This window comes from Rhinolophus sinicus, chromosome 4, assembly GCF_057876585.1.
Source record: "Rhinolophus sinicus isolate RSI-liver-muscle chromosome 4, RSI-T2T, whole genome shotgun sequence".
In the NCBI taxonomy this organism is placed as follows: domain Eukaryota; kingdom Metazoa; phylum Chordata; class Mammalia; order Chiroptera; family Rhinolophidae; genus Rhinolophus; species Rhinolophus sinicus.
This window is the reverse complement of record NC_142504.1, coordinates 86820961-86840788: the sequence shown is the minus strand read 5'-3', so window position 1 is coordinate 86840788 and position 19828 is coordinate 86820961. Positions and strand designations below refer to the sequence as shown.

The following is a 19828-nucleotide window of genomic DNA, read 5'->3' as shown; positions in this document are numbered from 1 at the left end:
ATAAATCAGTTCAGGCTTAAGAAGTTCCATTATGCTTTAAAAACAGATACTTTCAGTGTCCTCTTTTATATAAAGTCCAGAATGCTTGTCTTGCTTTGTGGTCGCTTAGTCATTTTTTTCTCTTAGTTTTCAAGAATGCTACAGACAGTTGAATATCAATCAGAAGAGCATTACATTTTTGAGTGCCAGGAAAATCAACATTATTGCAGTTCTATTTTTAGGAAGCTCCTTTTCAGTACAAAAAGTAAGGAGCAAGCACCGATCTTTGATTCTGAATTGCCATGTTCTTTGTACTTCACTTGCAGGTGACTATAACCTCCATTCGTACCACAAAATAAAAATGGGCTAATGATTTGTGCCTGCAAGGCATTTTCTTTTTGAGAGAGGCCTTACTATAAATCCTTCTGTGGATTATGGAGGAGTTATATGTCTTACAGTGCTTGAGACTATAAATATATGGGTCATAAAGGGAGAGCCTCCTGACAGACTTTTCATCTGTATCTGCCTTATAGGGCTTTGCTGAGGACTGGAAAGAGGGAAGACAGCACAGAAGAAATTATCAGTGAAGCAATTTTCTTGTAGAAGCATTTTGTGTTCACCAGGTTTTAAAGACTATATCCTAAGATGTGGCCTAAATATTTATTTCTAAATAATTTTTCGACATGAAAAGATAGAAGTAGCAGGTTGCTATCAAGAGTGATTTTATTTTGATGCATATATGATTTTACTAGGGATCAGGGACAGGACGGGGGCATTCAGGGATTGGCTCCATGGTCTCCTTGATCCAGTCCAGGAAGGACAGAAGTTTGGTAAGATGCCGTGCATATTGGGTCGGCCACACGGGGTGCGTCCCCAAGATGTGATTCCTTGAAACACACCATCACAGATCAGTGGGCCCCCTGAGTCACTCATAGCGATGTCCTTGCCACTCTGCAAGTATCCAGCACACAGCACGACATCTGTCACCTTCTGGGGTTGGGCGTTGGCACACACATCGTTGGGCAGGAGCTTGAGGTCCACACACTGGAGCTAATCTGGGTACTCATCTACAAATGGATCTACTTCGATGTTGCCGCAGCCGGGGTGTAGCAGGTGCTCCCCATTCGGGGTTTCCAGGGGGGCAGGCCCAGGACCTTCACAGTATCTGTTATCTGGGCAGGCTCTGCCAGGTGGAGCAGCATGAGGTCGTAGCTGTAGTCTTCTACTGGATAGGCGGTGTCGTTCTTCAAAAGGCTCAAGTTGAATTGAGGGTGTGGGAAGCTCTTACTGACCTGGACAAACTGTGCTGTGTCTTCATTCTCAAACAGGTTGTGGCGACCCTGCCAGAGCTGGTAATTACTGGGGAGAGAGAGGGACCAAGGGAATGAGGAGAGAAGAGCAGAAAGGGAGAAGGGGCAGAGCAGCAGGGAGGTGGGTCCCAAAGGAGAGAAAGAGAAACAAGGAAAAAACTGAGCACGAAAGGTTTAGAATCATGGAGAAATAGAGGCAGTGAGAAAGCAAAAGAATGTGACGGTGGGAAAAGCAGATCCAGAGACAAAGAGAAAGGCAGTGAAAAATAGCTTAAAAAGATACAGGAAATGACAAAGGCAGAGGGGAGAACAGAGAGATAAAGGGGGCAGAAAGGAGGCAGGATGAGGAGGAAAAAAGACAGAGATAGTGAGAAACAAGACAAATGGAAGAAGCAGGAGTGAAAAAACAGAGCAAGGGAGGAGAGTGAGAAATAGACAAAGGGAAAGGGATAGAAGAAGTAAAGAGAGAGAATGAGAAACAGGCAAGAGGAGGCTAGGAGATGACAAAGTGAGTGATTTTTTATTTTTTTTAAGTTAGTGATTTTTTTTTTTAATTAGTATCAGGTGTACAAAACAATGTAATAGTTACACATTTACACCCTTCACAAAGTGATAACCTCCCCTCCCCCTATCTACTACCCTTCTGACATGGTATATAGCTGTTACAATTCCATTGACTATCTTCCTTATGCTGTACTCCACATCCTGTGACCATATATATATAAAATTATAGTTGACATTCAGTATTATTCAGCTTCAGCTTCAGTTGTACAGCACAGTGATCAGGCATCTACACAATCCATGAGGTGGTCTCCCTAATAAGAAAAGTGCCTATCTGACACCCTGCAAAATTATTGATTATATTCCCCCAACTGTCTTTCATACCCCCATAGCAATATTGTGACTAGTAATTTGTGCTTTCTAATCCCTTTATCTTCTCCCCCATCCCCACCCTCCTCCCATCTAGCAACCATCAGTTTTTTCTCTATATCTCTGGGTCTGTGGTACATTTATACAGTGGAGTATTACTTGACCATAAAGAAGAATGAAATCTTACTATTTGCAATCATGTGGATTGACCTAGAGAATATGATGCTAAGTGAAATAAGTCAGATGGAGAAAAACAAATACCATATGATCTCACTCATATGAGGACTCTAATAGAACAGAATAAACGAGCAAACTAAACAGAAATAGACTAAGGGTGGTTGTTTTGATATTTTCTATTGTTTCCTCCAGTCTGAACACAGAGTCTAAATTCTGCTCTGACCTTGTGCCTTTAGCCCATTCTGACCCACACACCTTTATCTTCATCCAATAAAAGGGACCTCTAGGAGCCACGCTGTTCATGAAGTTTTAGACCATCGTCATTCATTCTCACTCTTGTCCCCTGTCCTGCTTCTGTGTTCACTCAACAGCTCATCTGTGGCTTTCCTGCTAATATCCTAACACTTAGCCCTGAGATCTAATTCTGAATTGAACTTTTCCAACTGGACCCTCACGTTTGCTCTTCACTTCAGTTTTGCCCCCTGTGACCTTATCTGTTCTATTTCTGTATTTTATATACCAACCCAATGTTGTCTTCGTTCTTGTGACTGACAGCTGAAAAGGAGGACACCCTCCCCCACAGTGGTAAGGGCTGATGCTCCCTTGCCCAATTTTGGTCTGATATTTTAAGTAAGTGTTTGCATCAGTCCTCTAGTCCTATCTGAGTCTCTGTGGCTAGATTTCTTGTATAAATACTCATTATGTTTGCAGGGTTTTACATGTATTCTTATGATGCTGCCATTCTCAGAACATTTTCGAAGCACCCCATTTGGAATTGCCTTCTGAACACAATGCCTTGTACAATAAGAACTCAACTGGCGTATGTTGAATGAGTCAAATACAAATACATACAAGAAAAAGTAGCTTCATAAGAATACTTTTGTTAAAGTCAAAAGAGCATTTCTCAGTTTTCATCAGCTACCTTATTCATAACATATCGATAGATGACTTTGGAACATTTTAAAAAATAAACACCCCTCACCCCACAGCAGAGGATTTATCAGCATTGGAGATTATTAAATGCAAGTGCCACAGACTGGAAATGAATTTGCTAAATAGGTAATTTGAACAAGTTTCAATTAATGGTGGAATGTCTAGGAGTAAATAGTCTCCTACAATGAATTCTTAAAAAGGGATTATATTCATTTAGTTGATATATTTGATGGTGATTTTTAAAATCAGTGACAATATTTCATAGCCACCCTTTTTACATTGAACTTCCTGGAAATAGTGTAATCTTGGGCCTTTGTTGAGTATAGCATCATTTGATTGTACTTTATGTAAGACATCTAAGCAGAGAACAGTTGCCTACACCCCTGCCCCAGTCAAGAACTCTCTAATCCTTGTAAAGCTATAATGAGTAACATATTCAAAGAAACAAAGTGGAAAACTTTCTTTCTAATTTTCTGCTTTATAGGTTTTCGTTGTTCCCACATATACTTTATTTACTATGCCACCAACCTTGCCTGCACATTTTCTCTTTCAGGCACTGCACTAGGTACTGGTCATATAGCAATAAATAAAATAGTCCCTGTCTACAAGAAAGAAACAGTTGCTTTGGGAAGGATAGACACATAAACAAATTTGCAAACCGTGGTAGGTACTCTTTAGTGTCTTGCCAAGAATGCTCTAGAATTACAGAAATGATCTAGTGATTAGGAGACTAAGATGGAGTGATTACTTCATAACAAAATTCGTGGTATTTATATAGGCTGGAAGTCAGCGAGTTTTTTCAACAAAGGGCCAGATAGTAAATATTTTAGGCTTTATGGCCAGGCAGTCTCTGTTGTAATTAGTCAATTTCACGGTTGTAGTGTGAAAGCAGACATAGACCATAGGCAAATGGCTGTGTTCTAATAAAACTTTATTTATAAAACCAGGAAAAGCAGAAGACCAGATTTGGTTCATGAGCCATAGTTACTGACCCCTAATCCAGGTAAGGAGGGATGAGTAATATAAAGGTATTCCAAGTACAGGTAACAATATAATAAAAGATCAGAAGCAAGAAAGCATACGAGCTCTGCCAACTAAGTTTGCGAACTTGTTGCAACGATGTTGCTAAACTTTTTTGATATCAGAGAGATTATTCATTATGAATTTGTACCAACTAGACAAACAGTTAACCAAGTTTACTATTTGGAAGTGCTGAGAAGGCTGTGTGAAAAGTTAGATGACATGAACTTTTCACCAACAATTCATGACCCTTGCATCACGGCAATGCACAAGCTCACAGGGCACTGTCTGTGAGGGAGTTTTTAGCCAGTAAACAAATAACTGTATTGGAACACCCTCCCTACTCACCTGATCTGGGCCCCCATGTCTTATTTTTTTACCCAAGGATAAAGGAAATATTGAAAGGAAGACATTTTGATGACATTCAGGGCATCAAAGGTAATACGACGACAGCTCTGATGGCCATTCCTGGAAAAGAGTTCCAAAATTGCTTTGAGGGATGGACTAGGCAGTGGCATTGGTGCATAGCTTCCCAAGGGGAGCACTTCAAAGGTGACTGTAGTGACATTCAGCAATGAGGTACGGAGCACTTTTTCTAGGATGAGTTCACGAACTTACTTGTCAAACCGCATATGTATTCATGGGTAATAGCAATGATAGTCAGAATAAAATTTTTAAAAATGCTGAGAATGAGCTGAGTAAGAGTGACTAAGACTATATTGTGCAACGCTTCATATGTCAATTTAAGCAGTTGGATTTTACCCTCAGGGGAGTCACAAAATGAGCTTCTGTCCTGTAAAACTAGTATAAAATCAACTTGTTCATCGTCAAAAGGAAGAGATGGAAAGTCTATTAGAAGAAAAAGCATAAAGTGAATCAAAATTCTTATTTTTAACATTTTTAATAATTACCAATGGCTAGATTACTGGATGCATTATAATCTTTTTTCTTCAGTTATGTACAGTTTTTTCTGCACAGCAATTACCAAGAACCTGACAAAGGCAGCATACACATATATCAATGACACATCCCCTCAACCAATTCTGTCTTCAACCAACAAATTGTTTTTGCTGTTCTCCTAGAAATAATGGGACACTTTGGAGAAAATTGCTCCCTCTAATGACTTTTCTGTAGAAATTAGAAAAAAAAGCTACTGGAGAGAATAGCATTTAGATGAAATGCTGAAATGAGTCAACTGCAGAGATGAAAAATTGCCCTGTAGCTTAGTAGATTTTATGACAACTTATCTGGATAATAGTTTAAAAAATAATTCTTTAAGAAAAAAAATCTCAGAAATCAACTATTAAAACCACCTGTAGCGTTACGAGAATCTTGGAATATTTTTTCTGCCCAGAAATTGGCTGAACCTAATAGCAATAGTTTGTAAAGGGATTTTAAAGCTAGTTAAGAGTTGATAACGTGTATATGATTAAATATTCCTTTTAATCTTAATATTTTTAATATTCATTATTTAAATAATTTAATAATGTTTAATGTTAATAATTACTTGTATGTAATTTTAATTTTTATAATTGTAATAATCTTCATGTCCATGATTTTCTAACATGAGAAGAATAACATGGTTGGGGAGAGAGTTGTGGCCTGTCAGAAGCCTGGAAGTAATAATCCATCTGCAGGCCTGCAAGTCTGAGCCATCTCTCTGAGGCCAGATGTACCAATTCTTTGACTATAATGAAATAAAAAACATGAAATACCAAAAAAATCTCAGCAAAGGAGGTCAAAGCTTCAGGGATTTCTGGAGGTCTGTGAATGAGCATGTTCAGTTACAACTGGCCACTTCGGGGGCAGGAATGTTCTGACCCACTTCATAATTTCATCCAGGTAATAAGGGGCCAAAATGACACTTTATAACAATCTTTTTCTCCTTGATTTGGGACACTGATCACACGATTTCTCTCTAATCTATGCATAGACTATGTAATATCTAAAAAGTAAGCAGTCATAATTTCTCAAAGAAAGGGAGATTTTTTTCTTTTGGCAAAGAATATTTAAATATGGCATGAATATTGAAGAAAAACTTTTAATAAGGAATTTTCAGAAACTGCATGAGTCTCTTTCATCACAAGCAAGTTCTTTCTTGGAAAGGGCACAGTTTACACAAAAGCACACTTTACACCAAAGCAACAGTGACAGTATTATTAATGCCTTAATCTCGTTACAAAAGGGAAAAATTATTTCACTGAGGTGTCAAGAGGGCCTCAGGTCCTTTTTGGTTATTTTCCTGATTTTTTTTTCCATTCAAGTAGGGGAAAATTGAGACTTAGGTCAATCTGAGGCATTACAAACAAAACACAAATGTCTTCATGTGGGAAATGACTCTCAGATATCGTATCTTCCCTGGGAGGCTTATAATCAAGTTGCAAGTGCCCTCAGTGACTTTGATAATGAAACTATAACTGGGGACCCCACAATGGCAGAATGTCACGGGAACCAGAAGACTTGAGATTGATCAGAAGGAGCACTGATCATTCGGCAATGAAATCAGCAAATAAACACTGGACGTTATGGCACATATGCCACACCTTTCGTTTGTGGCAGTGTACAGTGGTGCACTAGTCCTTGAAATGGCACAAAGTGGGATTGTTATCTACTGTCTTTCTCACCTGTTCCCTTACGCCTATCAGCCTAGTTTTCCTTTTGGGAACTATCCCTTCATTGCATGCAGTCTTGGTCAGACTATAAATCAAGGTCTCAGGATAAAAGTTGATCAGAAAATCAAGCCAAGTTAAACACTCTACTCCAGAATTTAAACGTATAGCAGATGTGATATAAGACACAAAATAGTTGTAACTGATCATTCTAGTTGAGAAGTGGGGTGACATTTTTTTATCTGCTCAAAAACAACAACCCCAAACAAAACAAATAAACCCCAAATCCACAAATACCACCATCATCAACAACACTCAAGTATTAGCTGATAGCCATGAGGAATTGGCATAAAGATGGTTATTCCTGAACCAGAGCGAGTGCCATTCTGTCCTGTGATGGGTGCTAGTGCTAGCCACATTCTTTTTGAAAATAATCAAGGCAATTACATAAAATAACTTCCCTTTAAAAGTCGCATCAATGATAAGTTTGTAGTTTTCATTATGAAAGTGAGAGTCATTATCACACCTTCAAGGAATATGATGGTTAAAGAAAAAAAAAAAAAAAAAAAAATCAAGCCTATCACCAAGCTCTCGAAGACACATAATCTTTGGCATTGAGTTTCCTGGTTTTTGTTATGATGTGCCAACCTACTCTTACAGGTTTTCCTCTCTAAATATTCTCTCAGTCTGCAAACCCACTGGAAGCCTGTGTCAGTCCATAAAGGCTTCACCACATGGTGGCACTCTGGTTGTGCCTTTAGTGAAATAGCTTAGTGTTTTCTTTTTAGGAAAAGGGTTGATCAAAACACGGAGTGAAAAACAAAAACAAACATCCACTCCTCAGCTTTCGATGCTCTTAGGAAACAATGGTCTCGCTAGTATTTTTCTCCATGTCACCCCTGTATCATTCTCCTGTACCCTTGACTTTGTACTCATACAATTAGTTACAGCCACTGGGTCCCAAAAGTGAAGGCCGGAAACTGCCTGATTCTGAACAATAGGAGGCTGATTCAAAGATATTGCTAATTCTTTCTTGTGACTGTTCCTCTCTTTGCCCATTCAGAGCCCCTGTCCTCCTCTTCATAAATGAATCACCGGGGAATTTTCTGCACACCCTAGCTTCCAGACCAACAGCTTGCTCACTCGTTCTAAACACCTGAAGTAAAATAAGTAGTACTAAGTAAATCAAGAAAAACGAGGTCTAATGGATGAGGTCTCCGGATGAAGTTGTTCCACTTTAATCTTCAAATCTGCACAAAGCACTCAGCCCTAGAGTAAAGAATGCTGTAGAACAGCAGTGCCTTTTGCCTCTGGGGAGCCTGTGTTTTCTTTTGAGAGAGAGTTGCCTTAAGGTAGAGGAAGGTCCAGTCCTGTTCAGCACACCAGGAGAAAGGCTGACTTAGTGATTTCTGATAGATAATTCACAGGAGGCAGAATAACATTTCAGCTGAGCTATGTGAAGAGGAAATTATAAATTAATTATTCAAGAAGTACTTTTTTGATAACAGAAAAGACTATTAAATTATCTGTTATTTTTTTCTAGTTGTTCTCTACTGCTGGTAACAAATTCCCATGAACTAAGTGGCTTAAAAAGCACTCACTTATTGGTTCTGCAGGTCAGCAGTTTGCCAATGGTGTGGCTGGGCTCTTGCTCAGAGTATCTCAAGGTTGAAATCAAGATGCTGACTGCAGTGAGTTCTCTTCTGGAGGCTCTAGGGGGACAAAATCTGCTTCCAAGCTCAGCGGTGGTTGGCAGGATCCATTTTCTTGTGGTTATATGACTGAGGTCCACATTTTCCTATTAGCTGTAAGCCACAGGCCACTATCAGCTCTTTACCATGTGGCCTCCATAGGCAATTCACAACATGGTTTTGGCTGCTTCCAGGGTAGGCAGAACATGTCTTCCTCTAAAACCAACCAGAGGGGGAGGAAATATCTCTACTTTTAAAGGGCTGCTGTGTTTGATTAGTTAGTTCACTCCCACTCGGATAATCTCCCTTGGTGAAGATTGACAGATCTGGGTCCTTAATTACATCTGCAAAATGTTTTCACAACAGCACCTAGGTTAGTGTTTGGTTGATATCTGGGAGAAGGTGTGTGTATACCAGGGGTTGGCATACTATCTCACAGTAGTTGATTTATTTTAATTCCACCCCCTCACCCCTGTTCTGCTATGGGCATTGCAGCAAGCCTCGGGGATGGCCACAGTGTACTCTGCCTTAGGAAGAGTTATGGTTGTAATCCTTATCACCCTCCTGGGCTAAGTCAGAGGATATAAAAGTTAGAGCTGGAAAAGTCATTAGAAATGGAGTTCAATATATCTGAGACCAGGAGAGATAGAGAGTCAGAAACAACTCAGGGTCACGTGGAGGCTGGCCCATCTGGCTCCGGCCAAAGCCTTCGGATTTCTGGTCTAGTCTCTAGCTTCTTCCAACCAGCCAGTGCTGCTCCATGGTGGAGTTTTCACCAGGATAAGGGGAAATCAGAAAATGAGAACACTTTAGTAAGTTTTAAATTATCCTAAATATTTTTTTGTTTAAATTATTAGGAGATTATACTGCCTAACCCCCGCCCCCCCCCCCTTTTTCTTTGGTTGTGATGAGGGGTGAGCTAGCTCAAGTGCCGAGAAATTACCTGTATGGTTCTTCCATAATTCATTTTTTAGCCATGAATACAATATCAACCTTTTGATTTCTAGATCAGGACATAAATATGACATCATGCTCTTCAGAGTGTAGGGGGAGATCTTTTAAAAGAGAAAGGAAAACCACATCCAAAATGAAAATATTATGATCCAACTATTTCACATGCTTAATCTGTATTTTAGTTATTATTTGCTTTTATTCTTTAAACAATTCATTGCCTTTAAACTCTTTAAATTACTTTACAATGTCCCCCCCCCCCCCTTTACACTATAGTGGTGAAAAAACTTAGGCATAGAAAAGTCAGTTGTTATTACTGTCATTGATATTCCAGTGAGTGGCAGGATCAAACCACCAATCCCCTGAATTTCTAATCTATCCATCTGATGTGTTCAGAATATATCATGGGCATGACCATTATTTTTCTTGCTGATTGGTAAGTGTATTTGTAGGGATTATTAAGAATTGATGATAGGATAAAGGAAATGGATAAATATATAAAAAGTTATCATTTAGTGACTTCTGTGTGCCTCTAGGATAGGCACTCTGATATATTTTCTTTAAATCACTCATCAACCTGAAAGGTAGATTAAAAATCCTCTTCATTCCACATGGGGATAACAATTTTCAGAGAGATTCAGTACCTTGGCCACAGTTAGAAATCTAGGAAATAGCAGAGCTGTAATTCGACCTCAGGACTCTGTAGTCCAGGGTCATTCTGCTATACAGTATGTGTGGCTATCCATCAGCCACTTCTGTGCATGTGTATTTCTTTCTATCACTGCCTGAGAATAATGATTCCATTCAGAGATGAGAGATGATACTGTAGCCTAGAATACCTAGACCTGGAATAGCGAATGGGGTCTAGACTTGACACTGTCACTAACTGTGATGGACTTGGGTGCGTCACTTTGTCAAGTTCTCTGAGCTTCAGTGTCCTTGTCTGTAAAACAAAGTGATAGGTCGGATAAAGTGATTCTCATTGGTGCCTACTGACCTGAAAGTCTGGCTCCCTTACATTTAGGTTAACTTGTCTTACTTTATTTAATCACGTCCTCCCTTGCACACTGCCTTCCTCATCCTCATTTATTTCTGTGGCTGTTACAATTGCCCCTGTTAATATCATTACTGTGGCAACTACCAATATGACTGTACTGCTGCCCTCATATTTACTGCTATAGCAGCTGCCTCCAATATCACTATTAACTTCCACTGCATACATTCTCCCCTTTGAATTTCAAAATCTCCAAGAAACAGTTATTATTACCTCCATTTTACAACTGAGAATAAAAATGATTGGATAAATTTTAAAAACATACTAGAGGTCACATGACTAATCAGTGGAAGGTATAGAATTCAAAACTGTCTTCAAAGCCCCAGATCTTTATTATAACTACCAACATGACATTTATTAGATTCTCCTTATCTAGTGTTTACTTTAGTAGAAAAACAGTCTTTTAAACCTGACCTAACAGAGGTAAAATGGACTTTCCAGGAAGATGTGCTATGTTTATCCCATGACCTCTCGTGCTCCCTGACACACAGGCATATACTCCTGTGAGTGTGTCAACCTAGATTGAGAAACGGAGGGAAAAGGATCTAATGCTGGGATTTTGTTTAGTCAGCAGCTCTTTACTGGATTCTGTTGGGTCACACGCACTGTGCTAGGTACTGTGGATGCAAAGATGAATAAGACACAATCCCCGCCCAAAGCAGTGAGGAAATCAACTTAGTTCTCCAGTAGCTGCTCCAGGGCCGAGGGGGCAGGTCACCACTTAGCAGTTTCCTGAAAAGGAATACTCTAAGAACTCTGTGTCACCTTCCTATACATCAGTGAGAGATGTGCAAAGCAGGGTTGTCAAACTGGCCTACATACAGGTGCTGCCCAGTTTGGGGAGAGTGATTTTTCTTTGAAATGGAAAGATTTGGCTTTGGGGCCTAATAGGGGAGGGGTTATGGAGGAAGCAATGGGAAAGAACATTCCCTGAGGCACTAAGGAGAGTTTGGCGGAAGATGATTTTTTTTCGGTGATGAAAATGAGCATGAGCTCAGAAGCCCAGAGGCCTGAAACAGGGCATGGGAAGGCAGATACCCTCTCTCTGTGACCAGCCAGGCAAGTGTGTGTCTATGTGTGTGTGTGTGTACACAGGTGAATGTGCCTGCACATGTGCGAGTGTGTCTCTGTGAGCACAGGCCTGTGCACATGTATGTTTGTGAGTGTGCCATTAGCTTGTGTATGTTTTTGCATGTGTGAGAATGTGCGTGTGCATGTCGGTACATGTGTGTGTCTCTGTGCACCTGACTGTGTGCTGTGTTCATGTGTTGTGTTGTGTGAGCATGCATGTGCCATAAGGGAATCCAGCAGGAAGTATTTCTGTTGATGCTGTACGTGCTTACTCTTAGTCTGGAATGGATATAAACTGGAAAATCTATGAATGGATGTGGCTAAGACCCATAAGAATAGAAATAATGTAAATTTTGAGGATTAACAATATTTTTGATGTCTAATGATTCCAAAACCAGCTTGCAAAGCTGATCATTTTAACCACCGAGATCGACATTGTAGGTGAGGAGTGGTGTGGAGGTAAAAAGGGGTTTATTTTCTGTTATAATCTATGCTTTCTATAATGCAGTCCTCTGCCCCCTACTTGCCAGAGAAATTGCTTCCTTTGTCTGAACTTGCTTACAACAGATGCCTTATTACAGCCTGGGTTTTAATTGTCCTTATGAATACTGAAAACAAAATGAAGAGAGGGGAAAAAAAACAAAACAAATAGTATCTATCTACAAACATTTTAAAACAGAGCTGACGAGCATGGTAAATATATTTCAAAATGATTTTAGTTTGACAAGGAGGATGGAAGTCTAACCTTTTCCCAAAGGGGTTAACTCTCTGGGGAAGAGATAATTATGACTATTTGTGTTTGTTATACACACAGAGCTGTAAGGATCTGTTGTCTTTCTCACTGGTATATGATTTCTACTCAAGTGTGCTTCTGCTAAAACACAGCTTTTATATTTATTTCTGAAACCAATTTTAGTCATTTTTCTCTCATCCAATACCAAAATATTGTATTTCAGGTACTGGTTTGATAATAGTGAAATTCCAGGCCTATAATATAATGCAACATTTTTTTTTTTTTTTTGATCAAGAGTATATTTTCATCTGTGCATATGAATGTGATGTTGTATGTATTAAAAAGAAAGCAGAGCCTTTCTTCCTTCATTTACTACTGATTGAGAAAAAAAAAGGCCAAATGTAAATCTAAAGTCAGAAATTACCAAGCTTTGGAAGTATAATTATTAAAACAGTCTCTGGTTCTCAGAAGGCAGTCTTCGTACACAGCTTTGCCTGTCCTTCTCGAAATCTGAGAGCTGTTGCACTACATGTCCAGGCTGTAGCAGCATGACCCAGCTTTCAGGGTACGAAGTGTCTCTCTTAGCGACTTAATGGGGGATTCAGAGAACCCACTAATTATCAAGAGTGCCAAACACCTCTCGTGTTCACGTTCCCTTTGCAAAGGAACATGTTAAGTAGCTTTGAATCATGTAGCATTTAGTCTGTACTTTGGAAAAAACAATATATTGGGGAAAAGGGAGAGATGCTGAGTGTCTTGGTAATCCTGTATATTAACAGCCATATTTCGTCCCTTGTGAAGTCCACAATACATTGATATTAAAGAAGAACTCAATGTGCAGCACAGGAATTATCCTGGCTGACGGGGACAAAACTGGAGAGTGACAAGGAGCTCCAGTGACTAGGGCAGTAATTTGAATCCCACTGAGGGCCGAGCTGAGAGGTAGGCAGTAAGCAGGCAGAAGAAGGAGGAGGTGAGGAAGGCGTGGATGGAGGTCAGAAGACTGCTTTTAAAACAAAATGGCGTAGGGAGCATTTGTGTAAGCAAGCGTGAAGAGGAGAGCAAGATAAACTTCAAAAGGTATTCAAAGGAGAGCAAGCTGGGATGACTTTCACAGTCAGGACCCTAGCACAAAGGCAGGGACTGCAATGAGTCATTTAACATTACTGACCATCAGCAAAATTGTGGACAACTCATGGCCGTCCAGGCTGGATGAAATATTCTCTTAGAAGGTATGGATTAATGGTTGCAGGTGAATTATAAACAGGGAGCGTGGAGGGGAATAGCACATTCAGGAAAAATGGAAATAAGACAGTGTTCAGGTTTTTGCGAGCAGTAAAAGGCTTTCCAATAGAAGCCACGACTCGGGTTTTCTTCTTATCCCCTAGCAGGGTAACTGCTGCCTTCTGACTATGGGGAATTGTTTGGGGCCCCAAGTCATGCAATTTAAGTCATAGAACTCCCTTTCTAGTAGGTGCAGACAATGTAAAGATATGTGAACATGTGTTTGGGGGTCATGGTATTCCAGAAGCTGGAATGTGTTGGAGCTGGAGAAAACTTTGCATATCATCTCATTAAACTCTTAAATTATAAATGTGGAAACTGAGGCTTAACAAGGTGAAAAGACGTAGCTAAAACCCACTCAACTTGGCAGTGGCAGAGCTGGTGTAATAAGCGTCTCCTTGCTGTTGTTCTGTTCTCTCTCTCACTCTCCTTTACCTTTTTTTTTTTCTGTTGCTCTGAGACAAACAGTGAATCTCATTTTGATCAATGAGATTGATTCTTTAAAAAAAAAGTTAACACACCTATGTAAACACTAACAGAAAATACTTGTCTCCTTTTCTTTTTTTTCCGTTCAGAGCTCCCATGCATCACATCATCCAAACTTGAGAGGCAGCATTTTCTCCCCAACATTGACTCCACCTACACTGTGGTTTTATACAATATGCCAAACAATATGCCATAATAGGCTCATCCAATCTCCAACCCTATTTACTTAAACCTTACTTTGAGGCATGAAGCCATGAATTTTCACAGATGAATTCATTTGAGAAGAGCTCAGCAGCTACCATGTGCCAAGCAATGTGCCAAGCAATGTGCCAGAGCAAACTGCAGAGATACAGTTCCCATCTAGGAGTCGTGACATGGAGCATGCAGTCTAGCAGGGAGAGCGCCATTCATGTAAAACCACCAGTCCATATCAGGAATGCATGGTGATCACTGCTGTGGGCTGCCCAATTGTTTCTGCTATAGTACTTTTATTCATGCAATCTCAACATTTTAACAAGCCTATGGGCTAATGGAAGGCCAGCCAACAGCTTAGCTCCAAATAAGCAAGCTACCAATAGCATGAGTATAAGAAAGATCTTATAGATGGCCTTTGTTTATGTGTCTTTACTTAGTAAGTGCCTTGACTTGAGCCTGCGATTTTTGTTGTTGTTTTCAAAGCTTCTTAAAGCACTTATAATAAGCCAGTCAACTCCACAGTCTTTACAGCTACCTTTGTCCTTGTTCTGTTGAAGAACCCCCAGCTATTACAAAAACCAGTGTTTCCTCTTCCATCACATACAGTCCAATCCAGCACCCACAAAAATCTTGGTAATTCTGACATTGTTTCAAGTCAAGGCTTCACACCACTAGTTTGCAGATCTAAGCCAGTTCTCAGACCCAGAGTAACTGACTGAGATGGAAGCAGGGTCCCCTTGAAGAAGAACCCTTCAATGCTATTGAAAGTATATACTCATTCCCCCATCCTTCCCCCAAAGTGATCTTTAGCCATTTACTTGGAGAAGGGGAAATATTTAGAAATTGTAAGTGTTTTCAGATACCAGATCTGACCTGATACTCAGAAACCCAGCAGTTCAACATGATTCAGTGGTTAGAGTGATTAGAAACCAGGAGATAAACAAAGTCCAGACCTGAGTCTCTCCGATGTTGGGTTAGTTGAGTTCATGGATCCAGCCTGTGGTTATTTACTCAGTCCCTGAATACATAATTGGTGTGGATGTACTTAGCAGCTGGCAGAGCCCTCATATGGGTTCCCTGGCCTATAGAGTAATAGCCAATATTGTAGGAAAGGCCAAGTGGAAGTCCCTGAAACTGTCCTACTGCCCTGCCAATGCCTAGCCCAGCCAAAATAGTAGATCACACCTTAGGAAGAATTGCAGAGATTAGAGCTAACATGAAAAATTTAAGGCTACAGGAATGGTAGTTTCCATTATATTCCTATTCAGTTATAAGGCCTCCACAAAACCTCAGTGGGTGGTGATGCATGATGATGAATTGCCGTAAACTTAATCAAATGGTAGTCCCAATTGCACCTCTTGCGTTGGTTGTGGAATCTTTACTAGAACAGTCTCTGGCATTAGATATGTGAGTGTTGAACTGGCATTTTCCCTAATCCCATTAGTAAACAAGACCGAAAGCAGTTCTAATGTGTGGGAAGACCATCAACTCTCTAGCCCCAGAGCTTCATTAACTTCCTTGTCACAATATAATTGTCGTGGACCCTAATCAATTTGATATTCTGAAGAACAGCACATTGGTCTACTATATTGATACCAATATGCTAATTAAATTCCGTGATCTGGAAGTGGCAAGTACTGGGTATTCCCTAGTAAGACACATGGAGGCCGGAAAGTGAGAGAATAACACCATGAAGATTCAAGAACCTGCAATATCAGTGCAGTTCAATGGCCTGGGGAATATTGCCATTCCCTTTGAAGCAAAGGACAAGTGTAGCCAGCGTACTCATATCAAAAAAGAGACATAGCTCTTGGTGACTTTTTTTTTTTTTAGCTTGGAAGCTACATATTCTGTGCTTATGATTAGTGCTATAATCTACTTTTTGGGTGTTGTGGAAGGCTGATGCTTTGGGGACCAGAGTAAGAGAGGACTCTGCAACCAGTCTATGTGACAAGCATATCTGATGCTCTATGTAGTTTCTGTTTAGTCCAAAGAGGAGAGTCAAGGCCCAGATACTTGAGATCCTTAGGCAACATCACATACGCCATACCTTGTGGGTCAGAGAACTATTTGCCATTTGTAAAAGCAGCTTTGCGCATGCTACTACTGGGCTCTAGGATAGGGTGATGTCTGATCACAGGGCATCAAGTTATTGTATCACCAAGGCTTCCCATCAGAAGCCGAGTCTTCTCACACCCACCCATGCCTTAGACTGCCTTTCCTTCCTTCCCTGAGTCATCCCTGTCTGCTGTGTATTCTTGTTCCTTAGGATCAGTTTCCAAAATAAACTGCCTGAATGAAAGCTTTTGCCTTAGGCTCAGCATTGTGGAGCGTCTCAATAAGACAATAGATGTCCTCTAATTCAACTTTTTTGTTTATTTGTCTGTGTCCCATTTATGGAGTGTGGGAGTGGGCATGTATTTTCATGATTATATCTGCTTGTTGTTACTGTGTTCAGATTCTCCTGCTCTGGGTATGCGTTTTATTTTACTCCTCTAGGTTTTGCTTTGCCCAGTGTGCCCTGTTTTTTCCCCCGTCCTACATTTTTTTCCTACCAAGAAGGCTTTTCCCTGTTTACTTCCCCAAATGTTGGGCTCTGGTATCTGTGTAAAAAGTGGGACCTTTGTTTGTTTTTGTAAAGGTATATATGAGGTGAAATACTTATGCTGTTCCTTAATTTTCCATCCTTAGTAGTTACTGGAAATGGAGTATCCATTTGAAAAGGAAAAAAAAATTATTTGTGGTATATTCAGAATATTTTAGAATTTATTAATGTATAATATTTGGATAATCATATGGACTCTGTGGCAATCCTAATTTAAATAACCAGTACAATTATTTAAATTTTAGAGACATAGCCTGATTCTCTATAAATAATTGTGCTGAATTGATTATTCAGAAAGGTTTTATTTTATTCTAGATGGTTTGCATTTGTTTTAAATCATTGAGTAGCAATTCAAAAGAGCTACCACTTGATTTTCAGTATCAATCAGAATTGAGAGAACAAAAGCCATACACTTCACGTAGCTCCTAGTTCTTAATAAGTTAATAAGTTAATAGTGACATTTAAGTAGTATGTCAGAGGGAGAAAAACATATTTCCCCATTTCTGTTTTAGCTGTATGCACATATCTGTAGCATGTATAATGGTGTGTGTGGTAGAAGCAATCTCATCTAATTAAAGCTCCCTTTCAATAGTATCTTTCAAGTGATGAATACCAGAGTGTGTTATAAATGGCTGATAAAATTAATGCTGAAAGTATTCTACAAAAATATAAGTCAACCAGAGCAACTGGAGCTCTGATTTGAACTATATAATTGGGGAAAAGTCTCTCAAAATGAGCCCCAAAGACACAGCTCTAAGAGGAAGGTGAGTGGAAAGATCTTATCTTGGAGATGTTTTAAGCTAGCCGACTTACAGATGCATCCACTATCAGTGGACTTCAAGATATGTGATGTAATATAAAATTTGAGAAAGACTCAGCACTTTTGCCACACTAGTATATCAATTTTAAAACAAAATATAAAAGGCTATTTATTAAAACATTTAAACTTCTAATATATTTATAATAAGATATTAAAAGCCATACTCCTTCAAGGTATCTGCTAAATATTAATCTATTTTCCACAAAGAATGATAATGCAACTTAAACCTAAGATTTATACTCCATGTTTTTACTTGGTTGTTAAATTTAATTTTAGGTCAGACATTTAAAATAATCTTTTTTTTTCTCATCTCCACAGATGCACACAGAAATAGACACACACACACACACACACACACACACACACAAGCATACATAAATATATTATTTTCTGAATAACAATTATAGTTTCATACTCACCAAAGCGTTAGACTACTCTTTTTCATAACTTATACCTATAGACATAGACAGATTTTTAATAAACAGTGCAAAAAATCAATAAAAATAAATTGAACTTTTCCATCAAAATGTAATACATTTCCTACCACTTATTAACATTGTCAAAATATTAAAACATTCTCAATGATCTCAAATGTCTCTAATTCATTTTATACATGATAGTAATTACAAATATATAATTTGAATATTAAATAATCCTCAAAAGAGGATAATGCTAAATAACTAAATAATGCCCACATATGAAAGGTATAGTGTCAATTTTGATAGAGTATTTTTGAAATCTCCTGATGTCAGAAAGGTATTTAAGAAAACACTGTATTAAAATTAAATGTTTTAAAATTTGAGTTTCACAAATAAAAAAAGAAAATGAAATATTTTAAGAGAAAATGAAATATTAGTTGTTTATACGTCTATCACCCAGTTTAACTTGAGGTTTCATTGAGAACTTGAACCACAACATTTTCATCTTTATGTTCCTAGCATTCAACCCAGGGCCTGACCCAGAGCAGTGTTTAATGAAAGCTTGTGGAATAAAAGAAAACCTAAGTGTAATAATCGACAAATTATCCTCACTATGTCCACCATTATTTCTAATTGAGGATAATTATTTATTTTTGGATTCTTCTCCCAAAATATAGAACTTTTCCCTGACTCAGATAGACAATTCATTGTCTGGAGAACACGACTCCATGATGCTTAAATACACAAAAACGTAATAGAGCCTCATGAATCTAGAAGACAGTTTTCAAGGACCTGGAAGCATACAGAAAGCCTGAACCAATAAAATAGATACTGACAGGAAGGAAAAGCCCCTGAAAAAACGTTGTATGAAGACACCCCAAAGATTGTGTCTGACATAACGTAGTTCACTGACCAGAAGGAAACCAGTTTGGTTTTAAAGCCAACTTGCTGCTGTGCAAGTAAAAGCAGTACCAGAAATGGATGAAATAGAAAGGAAAAAGAAGTCAAGATAAAGAAGGGGAACAAATAGCAAAGAGTAGAAGGAATAGCAGCAAGATAGCGACAGTAAGCAAAGTGAAGAAAAAAAGTGGGAGGCAAGTTCTAAGGGCATTGTAGTGCTCCCCTCTTATTCTCCAGAGCATAACTGTGCTCAGGGAAGAAGGTAGGATTGAGGAAACACTGTAGGCATGCAGATGGCTTCACATACCTCAACAGAAAACATTTAGAGAGAAGGCACGCTAAATTCCATTCATTTTGATTGTCTCAAAGCACATCAATATTCAATGTCATGCTTAAGGCAACCCAACAGCTGTCTGTGGCCTGTTCACTACTGTTCAGAGAAGAGTTAACAGTAACAGGGTAGAGTGCTAATGTTAGTGATGCTGTAATCAGGTGTTGCATATAAACTATCCTGCACTATGAGTCAAAATTTACCCCAACTGCCAGCAAACGCCTCCCTTTGCACTCATTGCAAATTAAAAAAGCAAAGTATTTTATATGCAAATACTGCTGACTGAGTTGTGTGAGACACAAAATTAGAAGGTTAGGTGTAACTGGTTAAAAGAAAAAGAAAACAGAAATCCATGAAGTTACAGAACAATTTTGCAGCATTTTTCCCTCC

The 19828-nt window shown here is 39.1% G+C and overlaps 1 pseudogene; it reads right to left on the bottom strand.

Annotated features, from left to right (window-relative positions):
* Positions 1-727: 727 nt before the first annotated feature.
* LOC109452086 (glandular kallikrein-like) overlaps positions 728-19828 on the bottom strand; it is a 61473-nt pseudogene continuing 42372 nt past the window's right edge.